Source organism: Dreissena polymorpha, chromosome 5, assembly GCF_020536995.1.
Source record: "Dreissena polymorpha isolate Duluth1 chromosome 5, UMN_Dpol_1.0, whole genome shotgun sequence".
NCBI lineage: Eukaryota > Metazoa > Mollusca > Bivalvia > Myida > Dreissenidae > Dreissena > Dreissena polymorpha.
The window spans coordinates 9,717,950-9,731,450 of record NC_068359.1 but is presented as its reverse complement, the minus strand read 5'-3'; positions in this window follow the sequence as shown (position 1 = coordinate 9,731,450).

Here is a 13,501-nt window from a genome sequence, read left to right as displayed (position 1 = left end):
ACAACTGGTCCTCATGTTGTACTGGTATGGACATCGAAAATTTATTAAATATTTTGTTAAAAAATAATAAATTCATGCTGCAGTTAAACATAGAAAACATGTAAACATGTATACTAATTTTGCCATCGTCGATAACTTTAAAAAAAGTTATGACAATTGTAAACGTGTGTCCCAATAAAATATATGCCAAATTTTTAATACGCATATTTTGGAACATGGGAATCAGTTCCGATTTTTCGTTAATATTTCTTTTCAATGTTATAATATTTATTGTCAAGGTTAGGTGTTCCAATCATGTCATCGGATGCCAAAAGCTGATTGCCCAGTAATTATAAATGTAAACTTATTACATAATTATTTAATGAACAGGTAACGCTCGACTAAATTTATGTCATTATGAGTGCTTTTCCAGAACATGGTAGACAATATGTAATGATAAAAATCTTTAAATACAAATAATCATCTTGTTTTGCTTAATGTACACGTCTCTCATACTTAATATTTCTGCCTGAAAACGAAAATGGCATGTGATATTTTTATACAATTTTATACAAATCATGCATGCGCCGTCAACTTTTAGCTCGTTACCTATTGGCCATTTGAGCCATCCACTTGCTGCAGCTTGGTCATCATGTTTATCTAGATAGACGCAAAGCCGAATTATAATACGAGTAGCTTGCGTCCAGAAATTAGGTCACCAGGTCAATTATTTTGAGAAACATTGTATCATGTATGGCTCAAATTCGAATCTGGGTCTAATCTGTGTTTTTTTTTCTTCAAAAAACTCTTTTATTAAAAAAATGAAATCGGAAAAATAATTAAGTAATGGCAATTATTTTTATCAACAATTTTCCATACATGACACAAACAACAAAAATGTTCAGTTCAACTGAAGGTTAAAGAGATAAAGGGTCCACTTCGAGTGTAGAAATTTTATGTGATCGTTTTAATATTTAGGCATTCATTAGTGTACACATTTAAAGGCTTGCTTTGTTTTAGAGCGTTGGATTAAAGATCCGAGAATCATTTCATTAGTTTACACATTTAAAAGCTTGCTTTGTTTAAGAGCGCTGGATTAAAGATCCGAGAATCATTTCATTAGTTTACACATTTAAAGGCTTGCTTTGTTTTAGAGCGCTGGATTAAAGATCCCAGAATCATTTCATTAGTTAACACATTTAAAGGCTTGCTTTGTTTTTGAGCGATGGATTAAAGATCCGAGAATCATGTACGGGGTCAAGCAACATACATTGTGTTGGAACCGGTCATGAAATTATGTCTACAGCCATTCGTTCTTTCCTTTTAGTCACGTTGAATAGTTCTTCTGCTTACACGTATGTGTACTTAGCAAAGGTAAACCATCAAGCCAATAAACCTTGTAATAAAGTTAACTGACCGCTCTTAAATACTGATGTTTGTAAAAACGGTTAATAAATCAAACGTTTGTTTCAGATTGCTCTTGCGAAGCAGACTGCGGCCGATACAATGACTGTTGCTTTCCAGGCGGAACATCTTCCTTGACAACGGAAACTGAAGTAAATGAGGAGGAAGAAGAATGTCTCAACACCACCCCGTCTCTGCATTCAACCTCCCCAGCATTCTATATGGCCACAACCACCAAATGCTCTGACCTTGTTCGTTACCCCTGGGGTCACATGCTGCCCGTCTATTCGTTCAACAGGCATAAGATTTATGTGAATGATATGTGCGCTATTTGCAACGGTGCCACAGACGGGAAACAATGGACTCTGGGGGTTGTTATAGACTATTTTCAAGCTTCGGTCATAGATTCACTTGTGGCGTACATGCATCCAGAGCTGTTAAAAAATGTATACTTTAGATACATGCACGATGACATTTACTATGTCTCGAAGAAAAGATGCATCGCTTCGCGCGTTGAAACCTGTCAGAGTGGGTATTTGAACAAATCGGATCCGATATATATTGCATGGCTGAAGGACGTGGACCTTGACCTACGCATTGTTGGCTCTTTGTGTACCAGCTCGTTCGATTCGACTTACATCTATCAGAGTGTCATTGGAAGAGGGACTTATTTCAAGAATATTTTCTGTTTTCTCTGCTCAGAAAGTTACACAATCAGTGTATATAAGCAGTGCACGAACGTTCTTTTTGATGATAAAATTAAAATAGGTGGCTTTCATAATTTCGTCATGATATTAGACTGGGCGAACTTTGTCACGAATATTCGAGCCCCGTTTAAAAAAGCGTGCGAGTTGTTTCCGAATGGTACAATGGTGAGTAGATATGTTGTTTGTTTATGCAGAGATATACAAACGTTAGTTTTATTTGAACTACATATTTGTAGGACTATAAATGGTATTTAAATATGATATTTGTAGGATTTTAAATGGTATCTTAATATGCTATTTGTAGGATTATATATTGTATATAAATATGATATTTGTAGAATTATAAATGGTATTTAAAAATGATATTTGTAGGATTATAAACATAAAACCAGCCTGATACGAATAGGTTATGGACATTATGTGTTTGGCGACAATATTGGTAGCCGTGAGAACAAACAAAAATCATTTCATGGAACGGTAATATACACACGTAAGCGATGTTAATTTTAAACCATAAGATATGTTTAACTTATTAATTAATAAATAGTAACATGTTATATATAGCAATTTCTATAACAGCAAAGAATTGCTCAATATGATTGACTTTCAGAATGTGTTATGCTATTGCCCTTGTGAATAATTAACAATTGAACAAAGCCGTTTGCTATAAAATCTTATTTAGAATCTCTTTTATTGCTTTTTTAAATAACACTACTATGATGTCAATGTTTATTTACACGTATGTATCAGTGATTATTTCTGGGCTAAGTTTGTGGTTCGGCGCGCTAGTCAACCGGGTTGAAAACTGAACGTTTTTCATTGACCGGTCACAAGCGGTGACTCCATCTTTAGTCAATTTATTTGTATTTTCTTGTATAAATTGTCTCGAATCATATAGGCAATAAGTCACTCGCCTTAATTTAAAAAAAAATAAAAATTAATTTTATAAAAACAGAACAGCGGTTGTTAAAATTCGAAAACCTTTTTAGAAAATGTCGCTGGCGTTTCTTTATTCCTATACATTTCTTGTCTTTACATATCTGCAAAAGTCACCACTTGAACAGCTCGTTTCGCTCTGGTATTTTCAGAACTATCGTAATTGCAGAAACATGGTTTGTCCAGTGGGTCAGGTGCTTGGCTCAAATAGCATATGCTTTTATCCATCCAGGGAATGGAGCGCCACTTTTTTTGAAATACCTGTCAAGCTATCTCTTGAAAATCCGATTATATTGCCTCAGAATACTTCTCTGGAAGAAATACGTTTGTATATGAGCAACATAAAATTTAGTGTCAACGCTTTAGAGCACAATAGCTCCATACAAATAAAGGACGCATACGTGAATGTGGTAAACAAAATCGACAGCGTTGAATTGGACTATATTGCCTTATTTGTTGTCGTTCATATTGTTCAACTCGATCCAGCGAAAGCGGTTCCGCAACTCCTGCAGTTTTTCGAAGCGAAATGGACGGCGGAATATGGCGGTTCGACTGTAACATTGAAGCAAACAATGGATATTGATGTGACTTCAGCTTAATTCGTTACCATGATGGCCAAAGAAGAAGGAAGAACTCTACCAAAATGCTCGTCTAATCTGGCTTTAATCTATAAGTCGTTAGTTTACGAAAGTTTAACCAAAGCGGTTCCAATTAGCAAGACTTATGTCTGTCGCCTTATTGAATTCGTCGAAGACGAAGTGGAATTATTGTATAATGACTCTGTGGTATATATAAAGAACTTCAATGCCTATTTTTTCATCTTAGAGTTTGTAAAATCAAGGAAAGCGGACGGAGCCACTATTATAAAAGTGTGTATGGAGGATTTGCCATTTCGACCAATAGAATCAAGTGATGCACGGATAAATTCAATATCTCAGTCAAAGCCTTCCTTTTGGCTTTGCTTTGCATTAATCTTAATAATTGTTTAACAAACAAACAAACAGAATAAATTTGATCGGATGTGTACGCTAGTTTGCGATAAGTTTTCTTGTCATTCATTGTCGTCCATATATATATATGCTTTATATGCTTTGCATTGATCGTTCCTCAAGCTTTTTTTATAGTTTAATTGTGTATTTGTAATATAGTGTCTTTCTGGTCGGGTTCACTTGTCTGATTTCATTATGGTCAGTATAAACAACTTAAAAACAGTTTATTTCAAATATATTGTATTAATTGGTTCTTAAGGTATAAGTGTAAGTGTTTGACTTCATAATAAACTTTTCCCGGTGAAACACATTTACTCAGTGTAGATTGGATCAAGACTTTTAAAGCCCTGAAAATAAACAATAACATACACATATGTATCATTTAGAAAAAACTTATAATAACCTGAAAGTAACTTATGTTTACACATGCAATTATTAACAGGATGAGTTCTAGTGACCCAATTAAAATAATCCTTTACACATGTATAAATATTCTTTAGGCAATACATATGATAAAACAATGCATAGAAAACAGTTAAAGCCACACACCTTGATATAAAATACGTAACATAGTAAATTTAAGTACTATAAATAAGAAATATATTTTATCTATGCCAATTGGAATATAGCTGGTGGTAAAAATGTAGAAATCCGTCTTTTTGCGCTTTAAAACTTGAAAAATACTCGCGTTTGTCGAAATGGACGTATTAGTCTAGAAATCCTTTTTCGGTTTTAAAAGCGTTACCGTTTGAAAAATAATAAATTACTTGCTAACTAGGCTATGCATTTAATTTTATGTATGTCAATTAGATTTTATCTGGTGGTTACAAGGTAGAAATCCGTCTTTTTGCGCTTTAAAACTTAAACATAATCGCGTTTGTCGAAATGGACGTTAACGTATAGAAATCCTACTTTCGGTTTTAAAATTAAAAAAAAAATAAATTACTTGCTTACTTTGCTAAAGATTTTATGACAATTTTGCACACTTTCAAATTGCATCTATATGTATTGATTTACGTGTATTTCATTTCAAGGTGTGTAGCTTTAACATCACAGATATAAATCACATGCAAAAGTTATGTTTTCTTCTCTTTCTCACATACACACAAAATACATATCAACATACCAAAGGTGTTTTGTGCTTTTACATCAGTCTGTCTGCCTCTCTGTTGTCACTGACTCGTGATGGTTAAAACTGCAACATTAGATTCATGGTGCACAATAGAAAGAACGCGATTACTGAATATCGGACTTATAAACGGAAAAGCACAATACTCTCCCAAATACAGGTTTATACCATGAACTTCAATACAACGTATTTACAAACAGAGCATTACCCATTTGCAATCAATTCAAAAGTATATAATAAAACAAAAATGTACAAAAATGTATTGCATGTTTAATACACTTAGTATTAAGCTGGTGTGAAGTGATATAAAAAGAGCACCGCATAACGTGTGCCATGCTCGGCTGCGAAAGCTTGTCAGGTTATTTTTTTAGAGGTCACAGTGACCTTGACCTTTGACCTAGTGATCCAAAAATGGGTGTGGCGTGTAGAACTCATCAAGGTACATCTACATATGAAGTTTCAAAGTTGTAGGTGGAAGGACATTGATTTTTGAGCCAATGTTAAAAACCTTAACAAACCTTGACACGGACGGCGACACGACGACCTGGCTATGACAATACCTCGGGTTTTCTCCGAAAACAGCCGAGCTAAAAATCTGCAGCACAAGCAAAAACTGACTGCTCCAGAACACAATGCAAAAGAGAGGGAAAGGGAAAAATAATCTGGCTGAACAGTTTTTTTATCAATTAACTGTTGCTATTTGTCACAGTGTTCACTTGACTGAGTTGATTTAAAATCAGTCAACTGTGATATTTGGTCACAGTGGTCAAAGGTAGATAATTGACTGCTTTGATAGAATTTTTGGTAATTCTACCAGGTTACATATTTCATGTTTTATCCTTTCATATTAAATTCTTCTCAATGAATGAATATCAGCAACTGGTTGTTACAGGATGATTTCATGTATACAATAGCCCACTTGATATATTTGGCTGCGTTTTGTTCTATTTACCAATGTGCCAATTTATATTACTTTGTAATTTAACACAACATATCCATCTTAAGCTTAAAATAAAGTCTCAACTGTTCACGTTGGGACCGCCATAACGATCATCAGGCATAATATTTATGTTAATGATATATGCGCTGTTTGTAACGGTGCCACGGACGGGAAACAATGGGATCTTAGCGCATTTGAACGTGCTCTCTTGCATGAAAAGGGCGCTATATAAATCCGGTATAATAATAATAATATAATAATAATGGGATCTGGGGGTTGTAATAGAGGATATATGGCCTTCGGCCATAGATTCACTCCTAGCGTACATGCAGCCGGAGCTTTTGAACAATGTATACTTTAGATTCATGCACGATGACTTAAATTATAAATCGAAGAAAATATGCTTCGCTTCACGCGTTGAAAACTGTCCGAGTGGGAATTTGAACAAGTCGGACCCGACATATATTGCATGGCTGAAGGACATGGACCTTAATCTACGCATGGTTTACTCTTTGTGTACAAGCTCGTTCGATTCGACTTACATCCATCAGAGTGTCACTGGAAGAAGGATTCATTTTAAGAATATTTTCTGTTTTCTCTGCTCAGGAAGACACACGATCAATTTTCATAAGCAGTGCACGAAATCCCTTTTCGATGATTTATACAAAGGAGGTGGCTTTAATAATCTCGCCGTGATATTAAACTGGGCGAATTTTGTCACTAATATTCGAGCCCCGTTTCAGAAAGCATGCGAGTTGTTTCCGAATGGTACAATGGTGAGTAAATATGTTGTGTTTTAATGCAAAGAAAGGAAAAACGTCTTGTTTGAACTGCAAGTATAAATTTGTAGAAGTGTCATTGAAATATATATATTTAAATATAATATCATCAACTTCTTACGAATCGGTCACTTTCACCGGTATAAGTACCCAACGCTTTCCATTGATCGTTTTATGGCGGGATTTCAATCTTAAATAACTGTTATGTTTATTGGCGTTTTGTATTAATTGACTTGTATTGTAAAGTATATAGTATTGTATAGACCTTTATTACTTAAGAAAACATACAAGCGGATATTAATTCGAATACATCTTTTGATAATTTCTTTTGAGTTTGGTTATTTCTATATAATAATTCTTCCTAGATATCTGTATATCACCACTTTATAAGTTTTTTCCGCTCTTTACTTTTCAGAACTATCAACATTGCCGAAACATGCATTGTCCAGTGGACCAGATGCTTGGCTCAAATAGCAAATGCTTTTATCCAACCAGGGAATGGAGCGCCACGTTTTTCGAACTACCTGTCAAGCTATCTCTTGAAAATCCGATTATATTTCCTAGGAATACTTCTCTGAAAGAAATACGTTTGTATATGGGCAACGTGAAATTTAGTATGAACTCTTTTGTATACAACAATTCCATACAATTAAAGGTAGCACATGTGAATGTGGTTAACACAACTGAGAGCGTCAAATTGGACTATTTTGCTTTATCGCTTGTCGTTTATATCGCTCAGCTCGATCCTGCAAGAGAATTGTCCCAACTCCAAGAGTTCTTGAAAGTGAAATGGACGACGGTATATGGCGTTGGGATTTTGACATCCCAGCAAAAATTAATGGATGTTGATGCAAGGCTGGCAAAAGCCGAAGGAAGAACTTTCCATAAATGCTCGCCCAATTGGTATATATTTATAGGTGGCTCGTTTACGAAAGTTTTATAGCGGTTCCAATTACCAAGACCTTTTTCTGTCGGCTGATTGAATTTGTCGGAGAAGTGGAATTTCTTTATAAGGACTCTGTGCTATATATTTTGAAATTGAACGCATACTTTTGCAGTTTAGAGTTTGTCAGATCAAGGAAAGCGGACGGAACTTGCATTATAAAATTGTGTATGGATGATTTGGAATTTCGCCCAAACGAATCTAGTCATGCAAGGATTAATTCAATATCTGAGATTTTGCCTTCTTACTTGCTTTGCTTGTTGTTAAATTTAGTAATTGGTTGACAATCACACGATGGATTTTACTCAAACAATTTGATATATGTGCGCATTGTTTTCTTACTTGATTATTATTCTAATTTTCTTTATTTTTCTTTTCTTGAGTGAAATGTTTGGGATTGTGAAAAAACGTGGAATGCTATTCGTGTAAGGAATGGCATCAGATTAGTGAACGCTTTCAAAGACGTAACACAAAGGAATGGTATCATATTAGTGAACGCTCTGAAAAACGTTACACAAAGAAATGTCATCAGATTAGTGAACGCTTTGAAAGACGTTACACAAATGAATGGTATCATATTTGTGAACGCTGTGAAAGACGTTTTACAAAAAAATGGCATCACATTAGTGAACGTTGTGAAAGACATATCACAAAGAAATGGCATCACATACTTGAACGCTCTGAAAGACGTTATACAAAGAAGTGGCATCATATTAATGAACGCTTTCAAAGACGTTAAACAAAGGAATGGCATCAGATTAGTGAACGCTGTGAAAGACGTTACACAAAGAAATGGCATCAGATAAGTGAACGCTACGAAATACGTTACACAACGAAATGGTATCACATTAGTGAACGCTGTGAAAGACTATACACAAAGAAATGGCATCACAAGTGAACGCTGTGAAAGACGTTACACAAAGACATGGCATCACATAAATTAACGCTGTGAAACACGTTGCACACAAATACATGGCATCACATTAGTGACCGCTCTGAAAGGCGTGATACACAAAAATGGTATCACATTAGTGAACGCTCAGAAAGACGTTACACAAAGAAATGGCATCACTTTAGTGAACGCTGTATAGGACCTTTAACAAAGAAGTGGCATTAGATTAGTGAACGCTGTAAAAGACGTTGAACAAAGAAATGGCATCAGGGCCCGTATTCACCAAACAATTCTTAGACTTAAGTCTAATAATAAAGAAAATTCTTTAAATTAGAATATTAAAAAAATTCTGTATTTTTTAGTCAAACTTGGCATTCACCACCTCTTTCCATGTCATTTTTCATGTAGAACATTTTGTTAATGACATAGTCAATAGTGGAGGCCTGTATATATTCAAACGCTGTAAGTATTTTGTCTTGGTTCCAAGTCTATTCTTAATTCTTAAGTCTAAGAATGGGTTGGTGAATACGGGCCCGGATTTGTGAACGCTCTAAAAGGCATTATACAAATGAATGGCATCATATTAGTGAACGCTGTGAAAAAGATGTTGAACAAAGAAGTGGCATCAAATTAGTGAACGCGCTGTGAAACACGTTGCACACAAATGGCATCACATTAGTGACCGCTCTGAAAGGCGTTATACAAAGGAATGGCATCACATTAGTGAACGCTGTGAAAGACGTAACGCAAAGAAATGGCATCACATTAGTGAACGTTGTGAAAGACGTTACGTGAAGAAATGTCATCACATTAGTGAACGCTGTGAAAGACGTTACGTGAAGAAATGTCATCACATTAGTGAACGCTGTGAAAGACGTTACACAAAGAAGTGGCATAAGATTAGTAAACCTCTGAAAGGCGTAACACAACAAATAGTACATACAATTCACTAGTGTCGTTAGAAAAAAAAGAATTTTGCAAAAAAGCTGTATTAATATACTTGACTATTGGATCTTCTGTGTATAGTAACTCAAGTATTATACAATCGATTTTTGTCGGATACGTCTGCCCCCCCCCCCCATCTACGCAATGCTATAGGGTATAGGGCATGGTTCAATCTTTAATAATGTATAATATCAATGATGTATTATATCTTTAATCCTGTGTTGCACGGGCAATCGGTCCCTTGCCATAAATAAAAATCAGATGTTATCTAGAATTATTCGCTGAAAATGTTACAGTTTCATGTTCCCATATTTGTAACATTTCTTTCGTAGGACGGTATTTCATTGGATAAGTTTCGTATAAAAACTTAACAGGACGCAGAGAGGGTTGAATTGATTATGCGTATGATATGATATGTTTGTATGACTATCTGAATAAAGACGGAATTATTATTAAGCGCCACCCTGAAAAGAGGCCAGGTCTACATGGGAACATATGTACTTTGCATCTGATTGGGTTATTATTTTCTTTGCGCACTTTTTTTGAAAATTTGTTAGAATATGTGATTTACGTTTGAGTTAGTTAAAAAGGACAGTTTTTGTGATTTGCATGCCGTGTGTTTTCTTTTTTACGATTTCATTAGCTTACCTCAAACTAATACAAACTTATCTTGCAGTCTAACCAGCTCGTTCGCCTGGCACAAAACAGTATAACAGAAATTATTTGTCTTTGATTTTGAAGAAGAGGCATTATTTGAAGGCCGAAAACAATAAAAAGAGAACTCTTCTGTTAAACTCTTTTTTTGTGAAAATGAGCCTTTCAATATTGAATGCCCGCAGTGCAATTACGATCGGCCGAACGCTTTGCATCAGCAGTTAAGAACGAGGTTCTTGCCGCCCTATTGTAGCCTAACTGAACTTATTGCAAGACAAAATAAAATTAAACAGAAAATGTTGGACGATCCTATCGCCTCTACTAAACGCATCCGTAATCCGTTGCCACGGCTGATCCAAGTGCTACGCCAAAATTCTCATTCCATTCACAATGAAGGAAAACGTACATTATTTGTGTATGATAGACTCAACGTTGATTATACAACATTTACAGTTGATAAGCTTCCTCAGGCCCAGCATCCGATCAACCGCCACAACGCTCCGAGACACAAAATTAACATGCAAGTAGTCTATCTAGTAACAGAACACTGCGCCGACCTCCAGTAGCAACGGAAGCCGCTTAGATTTCTTGTTTGTAACGTTCAAGGTTAATGCTTCACTATGTTACCCTGACTTTTATGCTACATACATAACTTTGAGATTGTTTACCTCTGTAAAACATGGCATGCCTGTGTTGGAAAAATTACATCTTTAGTTGTGAAACATTTAGAATTTGCTAGGCTTTATTTAACATAAGAGCTAAAGGTATAAGTTTACTTGTTGTTAACTAAAAAAATGTTTTTTCCCACTAACATCGAAATGATAGAGAGTACTGCTTGCGTTTTTTTGTGCATACAAGTACTTTAAAAACGTACAATTAGGTGTAATGCTGCATATTTGTTACACTGTTACATCTCACAAGAAGACTCCGTAGTTTATAAGTATAACACAAATCGCATTTTTTAAGTTCACTTTAAACTTTAATACCAAAAGTTAATTGCTTTATAAAACGTTTGGTGATGTAGTTCTCGTGGGAGTTTCTCATAATAATAAAAACAACGATTGATAAAAAGAAATATTCAAGAGTGTACGTTTATACTTTGTAAACTTAAAGTTATCTGCCCACCCCTTGAGTATTCAGACCGGGAGATATGCACGCTTCAATATCCCACGTGAAGACAGATAGTGTAATGTTGTAAACAACGGGATACAATATCTCTCGTGAAGACAGTTATTGTCTATGTTTAAATCAACGGGATACACTATCCCTCGTGAAGACAGTTATTGTCTATGTTGTAATCAACGGGACATAGAACATGAATTTCATGTGATTTGTGTGCCATAATGCTACCTTTTAGAACGACAAAATAAATTAAACGTATACATGAAATAAATCCATCTGCTGTTGTGTTCCATAGTCGATCGACATCAACATGTGCCAGTAGTTTTAAATTATTCATGCATGCAAATATGTAAAGGAAGCCTTATCTATTTGAACAAATCTTATTTATTCCACCGAATTAAAATAAATAGTTTTTTTGTATTTCAATTAAAATAACTATATTTATCACTTTTTAATAATTGATTTTATGTGAATTATTTGATTTCTTTTTTGTTATTGTTTTGTTTTTTTGTTTTAGTTATGTCATGTATACCATAGTAAATTAACATTAATGGTTTATCATTACTGCCTTAAATATAAGTTAGTTTCTTTTCTTCAAAATCGGTGTTTGCATTAAAAACGATGTACATATGTATAATCTTAATAAACGGTATGTTCTGTTATTTTCTGTTCTGTTCTTATTTAACATATAATAAAACGAAGTTTTACCTTCTAACACAGCCGTTTGTAAAAGGTTCGTTGGATTTGAATTCGTGTATTTATGATCGTTGCCTCTGATTGTTCATAGTCGGATACCCACGTTCGACCCATTCCGCTACTCTCCATTTAATGCTGGAGAGTAACGGACTGAATTAGTCGTGGGTATCCGACGATGAGTAACGGACTGAATTAGTCGTGGTTATCCGACGATGTGCTGGAGAGTAACGGACTGAATTAGTCGTGGTTATCCGACTATGCTCATTGTACAGATATCATTTCGTGTTAACGGCACACGAAGCTGCAGTTCGAGGAAGGATAAACATGTAATAAAAGGTCGCATTGGTTTAACGCTGATAGTAAAAAATCAAAGCACTTATTTCATAGATGGAAAAAACACACATTTTATAATCAAACAAAAAGATATAACGCGTTAAAATTGTAAAGAAGCTAGGCGGGCATACTGTGTTTTTAAGAGGAAACGTAAATAACATAAAACACAGAAAAAACGTCTTAAATATATAAGTAGAACTGATTCTCAAAATGTTATAAGATATATTAAGAAATTCAAAGGCGGGAATAAAAAGTATACCAATATAAATGAACATGAATATACAAAGACTTTAAACAACTGTCAGCCCGGATAAACGAATATTGTTTACAAATTGCAATTGCAATTATTAAGTTTCAGACGGTATGAATATTGACTCTCACGATGGTCTCTTTCCGACTGGTGTAGTCATTTAAAGGGGCTGTCCAACAGATTTTGGCATGTATTAAAGCTTGTCATTAAATGCTTTATACTGATAAATTTAAACATTTGAACTAAAAATCTCCATTAAAAAAATACAATTTAAAAAAAGTAAACAAAGTAACCCTCAACAGGGCTCGAACCACTGATCCCTGGAGTCCTGGAGTAAAAAGTATCCACCCTAGACCACTCGACCACCCATGCTCATGCTTAGAGCGGATTTATTTTTTACCTATATAAGCAATCCTTGTAGTATACCAAAATAAAACGACAACAACAGATCATTCCAAATTATTCCATCGTTTCGCGTCGCACGACGCTTTGTAATTTTCAGGTTTTCAAATTATCAACAGATGTATATAATATATATTTAAGAGTATGGTAAATGGTCAGTATTACTATTTCCTAAAAAATACCAAAATGAAAACGAGAATTTGCGAATCTGAAACAACTTTTTTTAATTTTGTCAATTTACCAAAACGTGAAATCTGTTGGAGGGCCCCTTTAAACGATATTTGCAATGTCTCGACATAAAAATGATAATTTGGACGGTAGCCTAACGTCGCGTGGAAAGAAGGTATTGTGACATACCTCGCTATAATCTGTAATTATTTATTTGAAAACAACGTATATCC